The following is a 6000-nucleotide window of genomic DNA, read 5'->3' on the forward strand; positions in this document are numbered from 1 at the left end:
TGAGGAGGTAGCATGTCAGCCATGAGGAGGTAGCATGTCAGCCATGAGGAGGTTAGTATGTCAGCCATGAGGAGGTTAGCATGTCAGCCATGAGGAGGTTAGCATGTCAGCCATGAGGGGGTAGCATGTCAACCATGAGGAGGTAGCATGTCAGCCATGAGGAGAGGGCATGTCAGCCATGAGGAGGTTAGTATGTCAGCGAAGAGGAGGTTAGTATGTCAGCGAAGAGGAGATTAGTATGTCAGCCATGAGGAGGTTAGTATGTCAGCCATGAGGAGGTTAGTATGTCAGCCATGAGGAGGTTAGTATGTCAGCCCATGAGGAGGTTAGCATGTCAGCCATGAGGAGGTTAGCATGTCAGCCATGAGGAGGTTAGTATGTCAGCCATGAGGAGGTTAGTATGTCAGCCATGAGGAGGTTAGCATGTCAGCCATGAGGAGGTTAGTATGTCAGCCCATGAGGAGGTTAGCATGTCAGCCATGAGGAGGTAGCATGTCAGCCATGAGGAGGTTAGTATGTCAACGAAGAGGAGGTTAGCATGTCAGCCATGAGGAGGTTAGTATGTCAGCCATGAGGAGGTTAGCATGTCAGCCATGAGGAGGTTAGTATGTCAGCCCATGAGGAGGTTAGCATGTCAGCCATGAGGAGGTAGCATGTCATTCATGAGGAGGTAGCATGTCAGCCATGAGGAGGTAGGATGTCAGCCATGAGGAGGTTAGTATGTCAGCCATGAGGAGGTTAGCTTGTCAGCCATGAGGAGGTTAGCATGTCAGCCATGAGGAGGTAGCATGTCAGCCATGAGGAGGTTAGCATGTCAGCCATGAGGAGGTTAGCATGTCAGCCATGAGGAGGTAGCATGTCAGCCATGAGGAGAGGGCATGTCAGCCATGAGGAGGTTAGTATGTCAGCCATGAGGAGGTTAGTATGTCAGCCATGAGGAGGTTAGCATGTCAGCCATGAGGAGGTTAGTATGTCAGCCATGAGGAGGTTAGCATGTCAGCCCATGAGGAGGTTAGTATGTCAGCCATGAGGAGGTTAGTATGTCAGCCATGAGGAGGTTAGTATGTCAGCCATGAGGAGGTTAGTATGTCAGCCCATGAGGAGGTTAGCATGTCAGCCATGAGGAGTTAGCATGTCAGCCATGAGGAGGTAGCATGTCAGCCATGAGGAGGTTAGTATGTCAGCCATGAGGAGGTTAGCATGTCAGCCATGAGGGGGTAGCATGTCAACCATGAGGAGGTAGCATGTCAGCCATGAGGAGGTTAGTATGTCAGCGAAGAGGAGGTTAGTATGTCAGCCATGAGGAGGTTAGCATGTCAGCCATGAGGAGGTTAGTATGTCAGCCATGAGGAGGTTAGCATGTCAGCCATGAGGAGGTTAGCATGTCAGCCATGAGGAGGTTAGCATGTCAGCCATGAGGAGGTTAGCATGTCAGCCATGAGGAGGTTAGCATGTCAGCCATGAGGAGGTTAGCATGTCAGCCATGAGGAGGTTAGCATGTCAGCCATGAGGAGGTTAGTATGTCAGCCATGAGGAGGTTAGTATGTCAGCCATGAGGAGGATAGCATGTCAGCCATGAGGAGGTTAGTATGTCAGCCATGAGGAGGTTAGCATGTCAGCCATGAGGAGGTAGCATGTCAGCCATGAGGAGGTAGGATGTCAGCCCATGAGGAGGTTAGTATGTCAGCCATGAGGAGGTAGGATGTCAGCCATGAGGAGGTTAGTATGTCATTCATTAGGAGGTTAGCATGTCAGCCATGAGGAGGTTAGCATGTCAGCCATGAGGAGGTAGCATGTCAGCCATGAGGAGGTAGCATGTCAGCCATGAGGAGGTTAGTATGTCAGCCATGAGGAGGTTAGCATGTCAGCCATGAGGAGATAGCATGTCAGCCATGAGGAGGTTAGCATGTCAGCCATGAGGAGGTTAGCATGTCAGCCATGAGGAGGTAGCATGTCAGCCATGAGGAGGTAGCATGTCAGCCATGAGGAGGTTAGTATGTCAGCCATGAGGAGGTTAGCATGTCAGCCATGAGGAGGTTAGCATGTCAGCCATGAGGGGGTAGCATGTCAACCATGAGGAGGTAGCATGTCAGCCATGAGGAGGTTAGTATGTCAACGAAGAGGAGGTTAGCATGTCAGCCATGAGGAGGTTAGTATGTCAGCCATGAGGAGGTTAGCATGTCAGCCATGAGGAGGTTAGTATGTCAGCCCATGAGGAGGTTAGCATGTCAGCCATGAGGAGGTAGCATGTCATTCATGAGGAGGTAGCATGTCAGCCATGAGGAGGTAGGATGTCAGCCATGAGGAGGTTAGTATGTCAGCCATGAGGAGATAGCATGTCAGCCATGAGGAGGTTAGCATGTCAGCCATGAGGAGGTAGCATGTCAGCCATGAGGAGGTTAGCATGTCAGCCATGAGGAGGTTAGCATGTCAGCCATGAGGAGGTAGCATGTCAGCCATGAGGAGAGGGCATGTCAGCCATGAGGAGGTTAGTATGTCAGCCATGAGGAGGTTAGTATGTCAGCCATGAGGAGGTTAGCATGTCAGCCATGAGGAGGTTAGTATGTCAGCCATGAGGAGGTTAGCATGTCAGCCCATGAGGAGGTTAGTATGTCAGCCATGAGGAGGTTAGTATGTCAGCCATGAGGAGGTTAGTATGTCAGCCATGAGGAGGTTAGTATGTCAGCCCATGAGGAGGTTAGCATGTCAGCCATGAGGAGTTATTATGTCAGCCATGAGGAGGTAGCATGTCAGCCATGAGGAGGTTAGTATGTCAGCCATGAGGAGGTTAGCATGTCAGCCATGAGGGGGTAGCATGTCAACCATGAGGAGGTAGCATGTCAGCCATGAGGAGGTTAGTATGTCAGCGAAGAGGAGGTTAGTATGTCAGCCATGAGGAGGTTAGCATGTCAGCCATGAGGAGGTTAGTATGTCAGCCATGAGGAGGTTAGCATGTCAGCCATGAGGGGGTAGCATGTCAACCATGAGGAGGTAGCATGTCAGCCATGAGGAGGTTAGTATGTCAACGAAGAGGAGGTTAGCATGTCAGCCATGAGGAGGTTAGTATGTCAGCCATGAGGAGGTTAGCATGTCAGCCATGAGGAGGTTAGTATGTCAGCCCATGAGGAGGTTAGCATGTCAGCCATGAGGAGGTAGCATGTCATTCATGAGGAGGTAGCATGTCAGCCATGAGGAGGTAGGATGTCAGCCATGAGGAGGTTAGCATGTCAGCCATGAGGAGGTTAGCATGTCAGCCATGAGGAGGTTAGCATGTCAGCCATGAGGAGGTAGCATGTCAGCCATGAGGAGGTTAGCATGTCAGCCATGAGGAGGTTAGCATGTCAGCCATGAGGAGGTAGCATGTCAGCCATGAGGAGAGGGCATGTCAGCCATGAGGAGGTTAGTATGTCAGCCATGAGGAGGTTAGTATGTCAGCCATGAGGAGGTTAGCATGTCAGCCATGAGGAGGTTAGTATGTCAGCCATGAGGAGGTTAGCATGTCAGCCATGAGGAGTTAGCATGTCAGCCATGAGGAGGTAGCATGTCAGCCATGAGGAGGTTAGTATGTCAGCCATGAGGAGGTTAGCATGTCAGCCATGAGGGGGTAGCATGTCAACCATGAGGAGGTAGCATGTCAGCCATGAGGAGGTTAGTATGTCAGCGAAGAGGAGGTTAGTATGTCAGCCATGAGGAGGTTAGCATGTCAGCCATGAGGAGGTTAGTATGTCAGCCATGAGGAGGTTAGTATGTCAGCCATGAGGAGGTTAGCATGTCAGCCATGAGGAGGTTAGCATGTCAGCCATGAGGAGGTTAGCATGTCAGCCATGAGGAGGTTAGTATGTCAGCCATGAGGAGGTTAGCATGTCAGCCATGAGGAGGTAGCATGTCAGCCATGAGGAGGTAGGATGTCAGCCCATGAGGAGGTTAGTATGTCAGCCATGAGGAGGTAGGATGTCAGCCATGAGGAGGTTAGTATGTCATTCATTAGGAGGTTAGCATGTCAGCCATGAGGAGGTTAGCATGTCAGCCATGAGGAGGTAGCATGTCAGCCATGAGGAGGTAGCATGTCAGCCATGAGGAGGTTAGTATGTCAGCCATGAGGAGGTTAGCATGTCAGCCATGAGGAGATAGCATGTCAGCCATGAGGAGGTTAGCATGTCAGCCATGAGGAGGTTAGCATGTCAGCCATGAGGAGGTAGCATGTCAGCCATGAGGAGGTAGCATGTCAGCCATGAGGAGGTTAGTATGTCAGCCATGAGGAGGTTAGCATGTCAGCCATGAGGAGGTTAGCATGTCAGCCATGAGGGGGTAGCATGTCAACCATGAGGAGGTAGCATGTCAGCCATGAGGAGGTTAGTATGTCAACGAAGAGGAGGTTAGCATGTCAGCCATGAGGAGGTTAGTATGTCAGCCATGAGGAGGTTAGCATGTCAGCCATGAGGAGGTTAGTATGTCAGCCCATGAGGAGGTTAGCATGTCAGCCATGAGGAGGTAGCATGTCATTCATGAGGAGGTAGCATGTCAGCCATGAGGAGGTAGGATGTCAGCCATGAGGAGGTTAGTATGTCAGCCATGAGGAGATAGCATGTCAGCCATGAGGAGGTTAGCATGTCAGCCATGAGGAGGTAGCATGTCAGCCATGAGGAGGTTAGCATGTCAGCCATGAGGAGGTTAGCATGTCAGCCATGAGGAGGTAGCATGTCAGCCATGAGGAGAGGGCATGTCAGCCATGAGGAGGTTAGTATGTCAGCCATGAGGAGGTTAGTATGTCAGCCATGAGGAGGTTAGCATGTCAGCCATGAGGAGGTTAGTATGTCAGCCATGAGGAGGTTAGCATGTCAGCCCATGAGGAGGTTAGTATGTCAGCCATGAGGAGGTTAGTATGTCAGCCATGAGGAGGTTAGTATGTCAGCCATGAGGAGGTTAGTATGTCAGCCCATGAGGAGGTTAGCATGTCAGCCATGAGGAGTTATTATGTCAGCCATGAGGAGGTAGCATGTCAGCCATGAGGAGGTTAGTATGTCAGCCATGAGGAGGTTAGCATGTCAGCCATGAGGGGGTAGCATGTCAACCATGAGGAGGTAGCATGTCAGCCATGAGGAGGTTAGTATGTCAGCGAAGAGGAGGTTAGTATGTCAGCCATGAGGAGGTTAGCATGTCAGCCATGAGGAGGTTAGTATGTCAGCCATGAGGAGGTTAGCATGTCAGCCATGAGGGGGTAGCATGTCAACCATGAGGAGGTAGCATGTCAGCCATGAGGAGGTTAGTATGTCAACGAAGAGGAGGTTAGCATGTCAGCCATGAGGAGGTTAGTATGTCAGCCATGAGGAGGTTAGCATGTCAGCCATGAGGAGGTTAGTATGTCAGCCCATGAGGAGGTTAGCATGTCAGCCATGAGGAGGTAGCATGTCATTCATGAGGAGGTAGCATGTCAGCCATGAGGAGGTAGGATGTCAGCCATGAGGAGGTTAGCATGTCAGCCATGAGGAGGTTAGCATGTCAGCCATGAGGAGGTTAGCATGTCAGCCATGAGGAGGTAGCATGTCAGCCATGAGGAGGTTAGCATGTCAGCCATGAGGAGGTTAGCATGTCAGCCATGAGGAGGTAGCATGTCAGCCATGAGGAGAGGGCATGTCAGCCATGAGGAGGTTAGTATGTCAGCCATGAGGAGGTTAGTATGTCAGCCATGAGGAGGTTAGCATGTCAGCCATGAGGAGGTTAGTATGTCAGCCATGAGGAGGTTAGCATGTCAGCCATGAGGAGTTAGCATGTCAGCCATGAGGAGGTAGCATGTCAGCCATGAGGAGGTTAGTATGTCAGCCATGAGGAGGTTAGCATGTCAGCCATGAGGGGGTAGCATGTCAACCATGAGGAGGTAGCATGTCAGCCATGAGGAGGTTAGTATGTCAGCGAAGAGGAGGTTAGTATGTCAGCCATGAGGAGGTTAGCATGTCAGCCATGAGGAGGTTAGTATGTCAGCCATGAGGAGGTTAGTATGTC

This window comes from Salvelinus fontinalis, chromosome 15 (assembly GCF_029448725.1).
Source record: "Salvelinus fontinalis isolate EN_2023a chromosome 15, ASM2944872v1, whole genome shotgun sequence".
Lineage (NCBI taxonomy): Eukaryota > Metazoa > Chordata > Actinopteri > Salmoniformes > Salmonidae > Salvelinus > Salvelinus fontinalis.